The sequence below is a fragment of the Aegilops tauschii genome, chromosome 3 (assembly GCF_002575655.3).
Source record: "Aegilops tauschii subsp. strangulata cultivar AL8/78 chromosome 3, Aet v6.0, whole genome shotgun sequence".
NCBI classification, from domain to species: Eukaryota; Viridiplantae; Streptophyta; class Magnoliopsida; order Poales; family Poaceae; genus Aegilops; species Aegilops tauschii.
Genome location: NC_053037.3, coordinates 611535726 through 611550441, shown reverse-complemented (window position 1 = coordinate 611550441; position 14716 = coordinate 611535726). Strand labels below are relative to the sequence as shown.

The 14716-nt window shown below is 44.9% G+C and overlaps 2 pseudogenes; one reads left to right on the top strand and one right to left on the bottom strand.

Annotated features, from left to right (window-relative positions):
- Positions 1-2668: 2668 nt before the first annotated feature.
- On the top strand, positions 2669-5204 carry LOC109764740 (uncharacterized; annotated as a pseudogene).
- Positions 5205-10044: 4840 nt separating this feature from the next.
- Positions 10045-14049, bottom strand: LOC109764734 (glycosyltransferase-like KOBITO 1; annotated as a pseudogene).
- Positions 14050-14716: the final 667 nt, after the last annotated feature.

The window sequence follows — 14716 nt, the reverse complement described above, 5'->3', positions numbered from 1 at the left end:
CTTCGTTCTCACTGCTCAATACTGTGCGTGTGTGTTCTCAGTGCTGCTGCTTTTGTACGTACGGGGTGTATAGGCTCGGTGTGCGTGCTATGGGCGTGTTTGGTTGCCCGCATCGAGCGCAACCAGGCCCGCGCGGAAAGGGAGAGGCCTGTTTGGTTGCCTGCAGGTTTTCCTGTTGGGCCTGCATCGCATGCTTCTCAAAGCAGCCCAGAGCCTACCTCGCTGGAAATGCTCGGATCGGCAGTTTCTCGCGAGCCAGGTGTGGCGCGAGGTCGCACGGGCGGGAGCGAAGCGAGGGCGAGGGGGGATGGCGGGAGATGGAAATGGCGGGAGATGGAAATATGTAGTCGGCCCCACCAAGTTCGCTTGACCAACTCTCTGGTTGCTTATTACTAAAATCGGTCTCACCGAGTTTGTGTAATCGGTCAAACCGAGATGACGCTTTACCCTAACCCTAGCACATCGGTCCCACCGAGTTGATCATGTTAGTCCCACTGAAAAGCCTAACGTTCACATTTTGAACTGAATCGGTCTCACCGTGTTCATATATTTGGTCTGACCGAGTTGGCTCAAATGTGTGTAATGGCTAGATTTTGTGTGGAGGCTATATATACCCCTCCACCCTCCTCTCCATCTATGAGAGTGCCATCAGAACGTGCCTACACTTCTGCATATATTTTCTGAGAGAGAACCACCTACTCATGTGTTGAGACCAAGACATTCCAATCCAACCACAAGAATCTTGATCTTTAGCCTTCCCCAAGTTGCTTTCCACTCAAATCATCTTTCCATCATAGCCAAATTTGTGAGAGAGAGTTGAATGTTGGGGAGACTATCATTTGAAACACAAGAGCAAGGAGTTCATCATCAACACACCATCTATTACCTTTTGGAGAGTGGTGTCTCCTAGATTGGTTAGGTGTCACTTGGGAGCCTCCGTCAATATTGTGGGAACCAAGGAGTTTGTAAGGGCAAGGAGATCGCCTACTTTGTGAAGATCTACCCAAGTGAGGCAAGTCCTTCGTGGGCGATGGCCATGGTGGAATAGACAAGGTTGCTTCTTCGTGGACCATTCATGGGTGGAGCCCTCCGTGGATCGCGCAACCATTATCCTTCGTGGGTTGAAGTCTCCACCAACGTGGATGTACGATAGCACCATCTATCGGAACCACGCCAAAAATCTCCGTGTCTCCAATTGCATTTGCACACTCCAATCCCATCCCTCTACTTTCTTGCAACTTGCATGCTTTACTTTCCGCTGCTCATATACTCTTGCCATGCTTGCTTGAAATGTATTGTGAATGCTTAAACTTGTGCTAAAACTCCACCTCAACTTGAAAATTTTAAAAAACTGCTACTTTTTCTTGTTGAGGGTCTAATCACCCCCCCCTCCAGACACCACTTCTCGATCCTTTCAACTATGAAACTAGAACAAGATACAACCTTTACCGAGAGGCCTCTCGGTAAAGTGTACCAAGCAGTAGAACCTGACACCTTTATCGAGAGGCCTCTTGAAAAAGGATAACAACCTGTAACGCCGCCTGACATCTTTACCGAGAGGCCTCTCGACAAACAAGGGACTCGGCTTTCAGGACAAGTGACGTGGCCCTTTCCTATTGGCTCTCTTTGCCGAGAGGCCTCTCGGCAAGAAGCGACTCGGCTTTCAGGACAAGTAACGTGGCCCTTTCCTATTGGCTCTCTTTGCCGAGAGGGGCTCTCGGCAAAGATGGCCCTAGGCCTATTATTGAGGGCCCACATGTCAGGAGCTGGACATGTGGCACTTTCCTGTTGGCACTCTTTGTCTTGAGGTGCTCTCGGCAAAGAGGGCAATCGGCCTATTATTGCGGACCCACATGCGAGGAGCTCGACACGTGGCACTTTCCTACTGGCTCCCTTGGCCGAGAGGCGCTCTCGGCAAAGAGGGCCCTCGGCCTATTATTGTGGACCCACATGTCAGGAGCTGGACACGTGGCACTTTCCTATTGGCTCTCTTTGCCGAGAGGGTCTCTTGGCAAAGATGGCCCTCGGCCTGTTGTTGAGGACCCACATGTCCGGAGCTGGACACGTGGCACTATCCTATTGGCTTTCTTTGCCTAGAGGGGCTCTCGGTAAAGATGGCCCTCGGCCTGTTGTTGAGGACCCGCATGTCAGGAGCTGGACACGTGGCACTTTTCTATTGGCTTTCTTTGTCTAGAAGGGCTCTCGGCAAAGATGGCCCTCAGCCTATTATTGAGGACCCACATGTCAGGAGCTGGAAACGTGGCACTTTCCTATTGGCTATCTTTGCCGAGAGTGGCTCTCGGCAACGTTGTGCCATGTGGCAACCGCCGTCCCCGTCTGTTGCCCGTTAGCTACTTTATTTTTCCGAATGGTACTTCTTTGACTCTCGGCAAACTCTTTGCCGAGTTCCCATGTCCTGGCTCTCGGCAAATTCCTATTTGCCTGAGAGGTGTACACCGGGTGGCATTTGCCGAGTGCAACTCTCGGCGAAGGCGTTGCCTGTGGTTATTGGCCCCTTGCCGAGTGTCCGTGGTACTCGGCGTATGTATCGTTTCCAGTAGTGATGCATCTGTATTGTGAAAACAGTGTTTTGCTCAGGAAAGAAGATATGGCTAGTGATGCGCAAAAAATAAATAAAAGAAGATATGGCTGGAACGCGTGTAAATTATTTAGGTCTGGAACGCGTGAGATAAGATGACGCGTGCTCGAGCGCGCGATCTCCCACCGACGCGAATCGTTTTCCTTCATCATTTGTTAAAGCAAAGCAAGTAACATGCAGGATTCAGTATATCACGCCAGCTCGTGATCTCTCCTCTAGTCAAACCCTTGTCGATCCCCTTGCTTCCCGGCTCCGGCGCTCTCCCCACAGCGAGGTTCATCTCGATCCGGTGCTAATCCGGCCCGGACCGGCGATCCCTCCCCCTGACTTGCCGGCTATCCACGCTGATCTCGCGGCCGCCGTATGCCGGTCGCACCCAGAATCACCACGTCCTCGACGACTACGGCATCAGGACAACCACGCCCACGCTCTTGGTCTTCCTCGCCTGCCGCTGCATCGCCCGCCCTCCTTGGCCACGGTGAGTTCATCCCTCTCCTTCCTCTGTTCTGTACTTCCGTTCCATGTAGCCCTGGTGGTGGCCGCGCCCGTTGACCCTGCAGTTTTCATGGAGTAGCTACCTATAATAGAGATTTACATCGGCTGCCAGCACCCCCAGTGATTTCCTTCAACATTTCTGCTTTTGTTTGGCCTCACAGAGAAAGTTTTGCTAGCACCCCCACGGTGGCCTCAATCCTGCTTGTGAAGTAGATCCGTCCTTCACCATTTACCATGAAGTACTCCCTCCGTTCCAAAATAGATGACTCGACTTTGTACTAACTTTAGTACAAAGAGTAGTACAAAGTTGGGTCATCTATTTTGAAACCGAGGGAGTAGATCCGTATTTGCAGTCGCGCCTGTTGACATTCTAACGGGCCTCGGTTTTCATTAAGTACTCGTAGCTAGTAGTACTCACCATCCCTGTTTCCTTCTTTTGGTTGCCACCAGGAAAGATCACTAGAGATCAGCCAGCGATCCTCCATTCGTGCGTGCCACCATGGAATTTTTGGCAGCTGACTGGTCCTCGCTCCCAGCCGACCTCCTCAACCGCATCGCCGACCGCTTCCTGGCCACCAGTGACGTCGATTACTACATGGATTTCCGTGCCGTCTGCCGTCGCTGGCGCTCCACCACCCAAGACCCCAAGAATTCCCCGGACCCTCGCTTCCACCCCCGTCACTGGGTCAACATCAACGGAGCCTCTTGCCGCTCCAACACGCGCCTCTTGGTGAACACCGCCACTGGCCGAACCCTGCGCCAGGAACTCGGTCTGCTCCGTCACTTTAACATTATCAGTACCACCACAGATGGTCTCCTTGCTTTGATGGACTGTACACCCCCCCCCACAATACATGCGTCCTCAATCCTTTCACAGGCTACTTGATCCGTTTTATGGCGCAGCGACCCGGCGAGCTCGTGGAATATGCTGCCCTCGAGTCCGGTTCTCCACCCACCATTTTCTTTTTCTGCAAGGACTACATGGATGATAACTGGGTTATACACGAATCATCTCGCAAGGTCTACATGGCTCAGCCTGACAGTGAGTCTCTCGCCATCTATGAGGACAGGTGTGCTTTCCCTTTGATCAGGCTGGCTGCCAGCGGTATCTACACTATTGGTGGTGCTGACCTTGGATCTTTGACCAGAAGGATTTTTGATCTAATGAGGTTTTACATGGCCGATCTTGCTGAGATATCTGACAATGACTATACCATTATGTCGGACGAAAAATCTTTATGGAAGCTTTGTGTAGGACGTTGTTTCCTAACGGAATCAGCTGGAAAAGTGTTGATCATCATGAAGCTAGCACATGGCGTCGTGGTCTACAGATTACACACTCACAACTATAAACTCGAGCATGTGGAGGACATTGGCAACTGTGCCATCTTCTTAGATCTGTATTGTTGGTGCTTGTGTGTTAATGCCGATAAATTTCCATCAGTCCACGCCAACTGCGTCTATTACCAGAAAAGCCGACTAGCTGTTGCTAATTATATGTGCATGTATAATCTCAAGTCCGAGAGAGAAGAAAGAGTTGATGAAAAATTTGAGCATCTTCTTTTGGACCAAAGGCTGTCTCGGCTTTAAATTAATAAAGCACTGATCGGCTACAAGTACAAGAACAGCACACAAATTCAACTCAACGCTACTGGGGATACGACTCGATACACGCATACGTACAAGAACACAAGTATTCAGCCTCTTTGCCAAAGCTTGAAGGGAGTGTAGGCTTCCATATTGCTGATAATGGCTGTCATCTTTAAGTTTGATGTTACTTTTGTAATAAGATTGTCATGGTTTGAGTTTGTTTAAGCCGAGACTTTACTTTTGTAATAACATGGTAATAATGGTTCCAGTATGTTTTAAGCCCAGACTATCCCCTTTCTCCATAAAGCTGTCTTATTTTGGGGACAAGTTTGATTTAGTACATACAATACTCTATACAGCCTTTATGTGGTCTGAAGTTAGTCTGTGGAGAGGTACTGAGAAAGTGATGCATTTAATCGAACATACTTTCTGAAGTGAAGGATAGGATTGGAGATTCACACATTTGGTCTGGCTTAGTATTTTAGTAACACATTAACTCACCCGCCAAAAAAACACATTAACTAAATGTTTTCAATTTTTCATGGAACTGAAGATGGTGTTATGGGTAGTGGTCCTGAATTGTGCGTGTGGCAGGATCATTTTTGCTCCGCTGGTCTGACCCAGATGGGTTGAATGCGCATCGATATCGACGGACTGTTTCCTTTATGTATCTTTGTTGACTTCCTTTTTCCTTGAGGTTTGCACTTTTGGTTTGGGTTAATGAAAGACAATATCTATATGTTTTGGATTTTCTTGTGAAACTGAAGCTTGAAGATGCTTGCATGGTTATGTTTGGTTAGCGTACGGACCGTTTGTGTGAACAACTTTCCAAGGTGTATAATATAACCAGCTGGTAAAGGAAGACTCCCCTGATGCTGAGAATTATGAGGCACAACTCCAAAATCTGACGCTCCTCTAGTACCGAGCCATGGTTTCCTGGGTGAAAACCCAAGGTCTGGCCTTCATTGGTTGTACCTGGCAATGGCCTTTCTCAAGGCATTGTTTTGGAAACTCGGTCTTTCTCCGGGGTGAAAACCCAAGATCTTCGATCGGGCGATGACAACGCTTATGCATTGTTTCCTTCTTGGAGGCGTTGCTTTTGGAGAGCCTAGTACGTAGTACATGTGTTGTATTTGGTGGTGGTTAGAGTGCTTCTGTTGCGAGTGGTTGTACACCGCAACGGGGCTTTTTTTCTTTTCTCTCCTTTTTTTTTGTTTTTGGCTGTGTGCATCCTGGATGTCTTCAAACATCTTGTTGGTGCAGAGGCCGGGTGTATCTGGTATCATCGTGATATTAATATATTCCCCTTGTCAAAAAAAGTGATAACCAGTGCTATCACCTTGGATTCATCTTACTCAGATGTGCTAAATAATCTGATTGATGACGATCTTCTGAAACTAACAAAAGGTCTGCGCAATGGACATCACAACGTTCAATGATCATATTATGCAATGTTATGTTGTACTATTACAAGGATTTAGCACTTCATGTGGAGTGCAATGTGGCTAGGTAGAGTTGGACCATCGAAATCGGCATTGTGGCTGTGTTTTATGCCTTCCAATGAAAATAAACAAGGGAACTGCACTGTCAGTTAGCATTGAGGCGCTAGTGCATGAGTAGACAGCAAGGATTCAGGTTGATAAAACACATGAAGAATCATTGCAGAGACGTGAATCAAATGCATTACACCCACAAAAAAGCATTCCATTATATTGCAATGATGCACACCACGAACCGTGCACAGATCGATTATTGTGTCTCCAGTCCAGTACGCATGCGTCCTCCACGACCACTTCCAAAATGACGAAGGCACACACATCTAGCTGGTTAGCTATCAACCGTGCACAGATCGATTATTGTCTCTCCAGTCCAGTATGTATGCAGTACAGCGTGAAGCGAAGCTAACAGCCACTGTGTCCATATCATGGACTGCATGTCCTGCAGAACTTGCCATCACGGTGTCGGCCTCGTGCACGATGGTTACCGTGTCCGACTCGTGTTGTCGTGTGTCGTGCACGGTCTGTATTTCACGTGTGCACATCCAGCCGGAGATCCGATCAGGTTAGTTTCTTGTTACGAAACTACTACACACAGGATGGTTTAGCACGATGCTAGTACGATGGTAAATCCAACACTGAATTGTGCACATCCAGCCATCGGATCCCAGTGAGTAAAAGGAGCTGCTGCTGTGCAAGGGAAAGAAGGGAACACTGAATTATGGAGACAGAAAATTGCCAAGTGGAGAAAACCACTCTCCAAAACAACCTTAAAAGCTTCTAGGAGGTGATTTATTTGGTTTTGTAAAATTGAGGGGGCTAGATACCTTATTTTGTAGTTGAGGGGGTTAAGTAGTCAGTTCATGAAACCTCAGGGGGTTATGTGGACTTCTTTCGGCATTCAGTTGGGGAAGAAAAAGATGCAGAGAGTGGGACTGGCAGTGCCGTGTTTTGGGGAGAGAACGAAAGGATTACGTTCATGCATGACTTGCCTCTCTTAAATGGCCGGGCTCGTTTCTTTTGCGTACTACTTTTATATTTTGTGAGGTATCGGCACCTGCTCAGGCTGGGTCTAGGCCGTGGCACTCGTCGCCATGGCTTATGGGCGGCCCTGTGTGGCCACTGTCCCATTGAGTAGGAGCCATGTAAGTGCTGGACGTGTGCGTGTGTAGCACTGAGAGAAAAGTGGATCAAGCAGTCGTGGGCTTAACAGTGTGTGTGTGCGCGCGCGCGAGTTACATATAAAGCATTGTAATCTGATTGATCAAAAAAAGTAAGAATTTTTTTCTAAAAGCTTTGAGAGTAGGGAAGTAAATTTCGAAGCTCACGCTGTTGCAAAGGCGGTTTCGACGCTACGATAGGTCGCCACAGGTGGCTAGGGGTCCTTTCAGACATTACTTGTATTTACGATAGGTCGCCAAGGTCCTTCCAGACACTACTTGTATTACTTCTGTTATGATCGTTGAATAAAATCCCTAGTTCACCTAAGAAAAGTGTGATATGAGATTGATTGTTGTGGCAGGAGAAATAGATAAGGAAGAAAACGCTTTGACAAAGTGGTGTTAGCCGAGCACCAAAATGCATGTGCGTGTCTTTGTTCGTGTGTCCACCAAGTGTGTGTCCCTCAAAAGAAATTGTGTGTGTTCGGGAACCTTAACACTCAAACTTCCCATCTTCAAGGTGAACCAAAATCGTTGTCTTATCTTCCTGGATCTTTTTCTTGATTCGGTATTCTATATGATCATCTTTGATTCTGGTAGAATAACTGACTGATGTAATGTCAGTAATGTAATTGATATGATCGGATATGTCCTGATTTTTTATCACTAAAAATGGACAATAATCCACCCTTCAGTAAGATAAGACATGCCTAATTAATGTATAGGCTGCTAGCGTCGGCATCAAGGCATATCCACCCAATCAATGTGTAATCTTATCTAGTACTAGTAGAGTGCCCGTGCGTTGCCACGGGCTTTTGAATATATTGCTGGAATTATATAAACATAATACATGTTAAATTGCACGTGAAGAGAATAGACAACACATGCAAAATTGGCTAATAATTAAAGTCAACTTCACTTGCAACGTAAATTGATAACAAAAAAGGCAATCTGATGGCTTATACATATAGAGAGATTATCTAACTAAAACCAGTTACAAATTAAGATCCATTTGATGAGCTTAAGAAATTCTCGCACAATATTAAGAATATTGACTTTAGCTCCATTCGCATGAAATTTGAACAAGTATAACTAAAAAAACCTTCCTCAACTCATACCCACTTTGCACAAGCACTATATGTAATTAGCACGAAGAATTCACATCGAAGGTCTTAAAATGTGTAATGGAGAATACTCATTGAGCAAAGTGGATGAACTAATTCTTCACCGTTGCACCAAAGCATAAAATAATATAAATAGTCACACACATCCCTACAATTTTCGAAATTAATATTATTTTGAATGTTACGATAATGCAATATATAAATTTATTGTTCATCTATGCTCATTGGAATACCAAGCAGAAATTAGCATGTCCACATTTTGGTAGTTGACAGGTTAGTCTGCTGGGTGAACGTTTGACATGGGCCAGGTGATAGTTGTGGGTGTGCTAGGTTCCTCAAAAATAAATTAGCATGTCCACATTTTGGTAGTTCTATTATTCATGAATGCAATCTTTGATTAACCCTTTTTTAGAAATCACGTAAGAGGGATTTCCACCACATACCCAAACACTTGTTTTTCATTTTCAATGCTCAAACGTGAAAACCAGGATATTGTCAAGTGGAGCACGTGTCCGGTTCTACCGTCAGAGTAAGTGTCAAGTATAATCCTTGGGCAGGAATTTACTAAAGCTAGTGTTTAACCTAACATTAATAGCTTGATAGAGATTTGCCTCAAAAACTCCATGGCCAATGAACTGCATAGTCCAACAGAACAGCTTTGCTACCAATCCCACCTAGGAGAAAAAACAATAATTTATGATCAATCATTTTATGTTACGTGATCTTTTTTGTTTGTTATTCCCTCCATTTCTAAAAGTAAGCCTTTTTAGATTCACTCATTTTGCTCCATACATACTCTATATTGAAATCTCTAAGAAGGCATATATTTAGGATCAGAAGGAGTACGAAGCATCTTCAACATCACAAACTGAAGGCTTATATTTAGGAACGGAGGGAGTACAATTGACAATCAACAGCACAAACTATGCTCCATCCTACATCCTAAAAGCAAATGAATGAAAAATTCCAGGGAGTTAGAGCAACTGCAACACACCGACCCATTTCGTCTGTTCGTGTCCGCGCAGACGAAAAAGTTTGCCCAATGCAGTCATCGCCGCCGCAACGCCATCGCCTCCGCTCCCCCGCGCACGCAGGAACAACAGATGCATGAGCAGCATCTGCAGTCACCGCTGCCGCGCAAGCAAGAACAACAGCAGCAGTTGCAGTCGCCGCCGCCGCGCTCGCCCACCGCGACGGCCGTTTCGCAGTTCTGCCGCCGCGCTCTGGACTCCATGGATCCCAAACTGGACCTCGCGAGCGCCGTGACAGGCAACGCCCGCCCATGACAAGGAGTCCCTCGCGAGCTCCAGGACGGATAGTGCCAGGCCACAACATCCCTCCGCGGGCGTGTGCTCTTGGACGACGCAGGTGGCAGCTGCGCCTGCCTGGTGCTCGCGAGTCCGGCCTCGCCTCGCCGTGCCTAGCCGCCTCCCGCGCCCGGTCGCCCACCTCCGCGCCCCCGAACACGCAGGAATAACAGATGCGTGAGCAGCATCTACAGTCACCGCTGCCGCGCAAGCGGGAACAACAATGTTGAAGTATAAAAACAGATGCACCACATCACATAAGCATGTCCGTGGTCATAGCATAACACAGTAGCATTGCGCAACGCCATATCCAAACCATACGCGCATCCAGAAGTTAAAAAATCTCACCCACAAAAATGAAATATTAGTGGCACACAGTGGGAGAACAAACCTTTTGGCGCTTGAATGTACACATATTACAGAAACACACATGTGGAGAAAGAAGAAAAAAACTTGTATAATCAAAAAACTGGTAAAAGCTAATTATATATCCCCATGAGCAAAACGAACTGATAAACGACTAAAAACCAGTTATGTTTCCTAACTTGTGGCAAACATTCATTACATATGGCAAAAAATAATAATGACCACCTGTTACAGATTTAGGTTTCTTGTGAAACCTTCTGACAGTGGTTTAATAAAAAAATATAGTTCCAAATAGAAACTTTGAAAAAGAGTAATGCATATTGATCATCCCAAAGGGTACAGTGCAGAGAAGCAAGAAAAAACACATGGATAAAGTGAACTGCTCTGGTTTCCGAAACAAAGCAAAAATGTACAAACAAACCTACAAAATTTGACTTCCATGAAGGCTACAAGACTACATGGAGAAAATCCATCGTCCTACAAGAGCACTGTAACTATTTTTGCCCCCACTCTAACCTATCGTGAATTTATTTTCAAGCAACATTTCGTCACAAACCAATCTAACAATTCTTACCATATCAATAAATTCCTGGTGGAACTAAATACGAGAGTACTTAACAGTTCATTTCACGTCCATCCGCAAACATTCCTAGCTAGCATGCACGTGAGGAAGGTATTAAATCTTTCATACAATCACCACAATCTACATTGGCTAGAAACAATAGAAATGATTGGTGCTGGTAGAAATAATGAGTTGGCCAAGCTGCATGCCCATTGCTGTGATACTGACTTCTCAAAATAAGGAATCCTCCAAGAGTGATAAAAAGTAGAGTAATCTCCTAAACTGAAGAAGGCCAGGGATGAGACTGACGTTTTTCTGTAAACTGGCTTTTAGTTATATGTATGATAAAAAGAAAGGAACAAAGAACACAATAAAAGTGGCTACAAATATATAAGTATAAAAACATGCAACTACAGAAGTACCAATTATCTAACAAAAGTACGATGATACTTTCCCGAGATGATTGTCGATTGATACAATGATCTAATCCTCTAATTACCAACTTGACAACTAACCTAATGTCTACAGACACAAAGCAAATACTCTTGGAAAAAAATCAACACACAGAAAAATACAAATGTTCCTGGACCATTCAAAGTGTACATGAAAGCCATACATATGAGTGGACTCCCACGTCCATATGCAAATTTTCAAGCCTAAGATGTGGCTGTACCTGCTTTGGTCAGTTTGACAGCCCCAGCTTCATTAGTCTTTGGATCTGATTGCAAGCTCCATCTGCATCAGTCTAGGAAAGGCATCTGGATGATTGGTTCCTATAAATAAATTGGACAATATAAATTTAAACAATTTGGCTTACCCATAAATCTAACAAATCTAAGCTGGAGCTGCAAGCTACGCTGAGACAACCAAAAGTTTAAAGATGAACTGATGAAGAAAAAGTAACCACTTGAAAAGGAAAAGAAATAGGAACAAAAACGATGTCGCTCTACAATCGTCTCTCCCAACTCCATTCCCCTAGCTTGCCCTCTCACCTCCCTGCATATCAACCAAAATATCTGATCGAGACCAGACAGAAGCAATGGTGGGAGAGTGATGCGACGGCAGTGAGCTGGGCCAATGCTCCCAAGAGAAGAGTGTGTCAGTGATGGGCGTCGTCTAGTCGATGCCAGTGGCGATACCTAGGGTGTTCTATGTAACAAGTTCACTGCACATTTTTTTGTCTAAAGCAACACATATATGTGGAAATCATGCAAGAATAATTAAACTATTATAAATATATGTATTTTACAACTTTGCATTAGTGTCACAAACATATTTGTGCTTGAATGGCACTGTCGTAAACCTATCGAAATTGAAGAAAGAGTAACAAGATGTGTTAGCATTACCTTGCAGTTGGACCACCATATCCGAGCACATCCTTTGACTGCCCAGCAAAGGTCCTCCCTCTCGCTCAAACAGGAGGCACACACCCAGCTAGCGGGCTGTTTCGCATACACGCTGATAATTCTGCCTTGGTTGTAGGCAAGTAGGCTGGTATATTCAGCTATCATCAGGAACTCCTCTTCACAACTGTATTTTGGCGGATTTTTTTTTTACTGAGACCAGATGCATAATCAAGGAGGTAGCTCAGTTTTCAAGGCATAAGATGGGTAAGCTATCCCAAAAAATGAACAACCATCATGCATATCCATATGGGAAGGGAGTATTAATTACTAACCTTGAAGAAATTTTTTTTTTGGAGAACATTACTAACCTTGAAGAACTTTTTTTTGAACCTGATGCTGCGGAACGGTCATTATGCGTGCCCAAATAAAGGAACTGCTTATAACTTGGCAGATTATGCATACCTAAAAGAATAATTGAGTAGTGGATGTTCAAGCATAAAAAACTTTTCAACTGGATGTTCCTTACCACACATCAAGTCAATCTTAACATTTTTCTGACCCCATGTCTTCTTCCTTCAGCAGCAACTTAAAAGATTGTACTTAATTAGGAGTAGAGATAAAAGCAAGGCTGCACACACCTAGGTTCGGCGCTCTTAATTAATTTAACAAGCAGCAAAGAATTGAATGTCAAAATTCATCAAAGTTACTTAATCTGTTGTCAGCGATGACTTGTTGCACATACCAGATGTCTAATATTCTTTCATTCTCTTCTCTTTTCTTTCGGAGTAATATGCAAAATTAGCTAGATCCATGCCCAGTCTACACTAAAAGAGCATAAGAACTTATTTCTGGGATTATAGACTAAACAGAAGTATGGCAAGCTACGCAGATAACAAGGCAACTCGAAACTATGTTTTCAAGCAAATGTAAACAATATCAGACACACATAAATCATACCACAGTATCATACTTCAGACGTAAACCGAACAAACAAAATTCATATCAGAGTATTCAGACATAAGTTGTTTACATCAGCCAACATTATATCCAACGGAACTTGAGGAAATTATGTTCTTAAATACAGAGAAGGTTTACCTCACTGAATGGATCTTTTATATCATCATGCTCGACCCTGCTTTCCTGCAGAGTGCAGACATGCAAGTTAATTACTATGCATAAGAAGTCCAGCAGGTGTATTAGGACCACCGTATACTTACATAGTTAGGAAAAATAACCATGTCAACATCATCGGGGACGTCAGCTAACAGGCGTCTGATGGAATACTACCGGGATATAACAACTCATCGGTGTCTAGATGTATTATCCAATCCATGCCAGATTCCTACCATGAAGAAAAATGCTTTTTGTTTATGATAAATACAATACACTAAACGAACACTATTAATAATTGTTGGTGATAAGCCGAAAACAAACATATATACCCGGGCCATCACAATGGCCATCTCCATGTTGAGTGCTTGCTTCAAAAACAGTTTGTGGTTGCAAGGCTTGTAGAAGAATCCTGCGAGCCAGGTTTCGTTCCGGATTCGGCTGCAGGTGAAACATATACATCATCAGAATGGGCATCGAAACGAATTTGTGTATAGCCCAACGAGGCACGCGGGCGGCGAAGATTGTTTCGGACCACCTGGCCTGCTGCTCCTCAAGCTCCTTGGTCCTGTACACCACCTTCACACCCCTAAAGAAGAAGAAGAGAAACAGAGTCAGAGATTGAGAACAAGCAGAGTGAAATTGGTACTACTGGATTCTTGGAAATCTCAAGCGAGGAACGCACGGGGATGGACTCGAGGACCCCGGCGACGCTGGGCTTGGCGGCCTTGCCCTCGACGAAGAGAAAAAAGTGTGCGACACCGATGACCTTATGGTAGAAGAGCCACGGCAGGATCTGGTCCAGGCTTGCGGAGGTGCTCGTTTGCACGCACACCTGGCAAGCAAGCAAAAGATCAGCAGGTCGGACACATCGGCCATGGTGAGTAGCTTCATGGTGGTCCATGGTGAGTAGCTTCAAGTGTAATCTTCAAAAGCAATCAGTATTAAAATCAGTTGATTCGGAAATAGAAAAGGCATCAAGGAAGCAACGTACCTCAAACTCTGGAACAAGACCTTGGTCTGCAGCAACCTTTTGCATCAACCGGAACCATGGGCCAATTCGAGGGTTTGGCATCGCTGCCCATCCAGGCCTCCCACCTTGAGGGGGGGGGGGGGGGGGTCTCATCCTCCCTCAGATGTGGCACACCTTCAGAAGTAGATTCACAAGAATGAGCAAACGATCAATTATAAAACAATGATTGTGGTAAGAAGGAACCACTAATTAGTAATCAACATGCCTGTATGCATGTGGGTTGAAAAGCATGAACATTGCTCACAAACCATGAAACCAAACAATTGCAGGCTCACAGTATACAGGGAAATCAGGAAAAATATAGAATATAATTAACTGCCTGTATGCTAGAAGAATAAGTGCAGTAACTTTTGAATGTATTAACAATTTGTATATGGTATCATATTTACGTATTTAATAGGATTTTACACATAACATATCGAGGTTTGATTGCACCTTTGTGTTAAACAAGATACAGACCAATGAATGCAGAACCAACCGATTGGATGGACAGTGAGTGCAGGGCGGTTGGAGACCTCGGAAACAGCC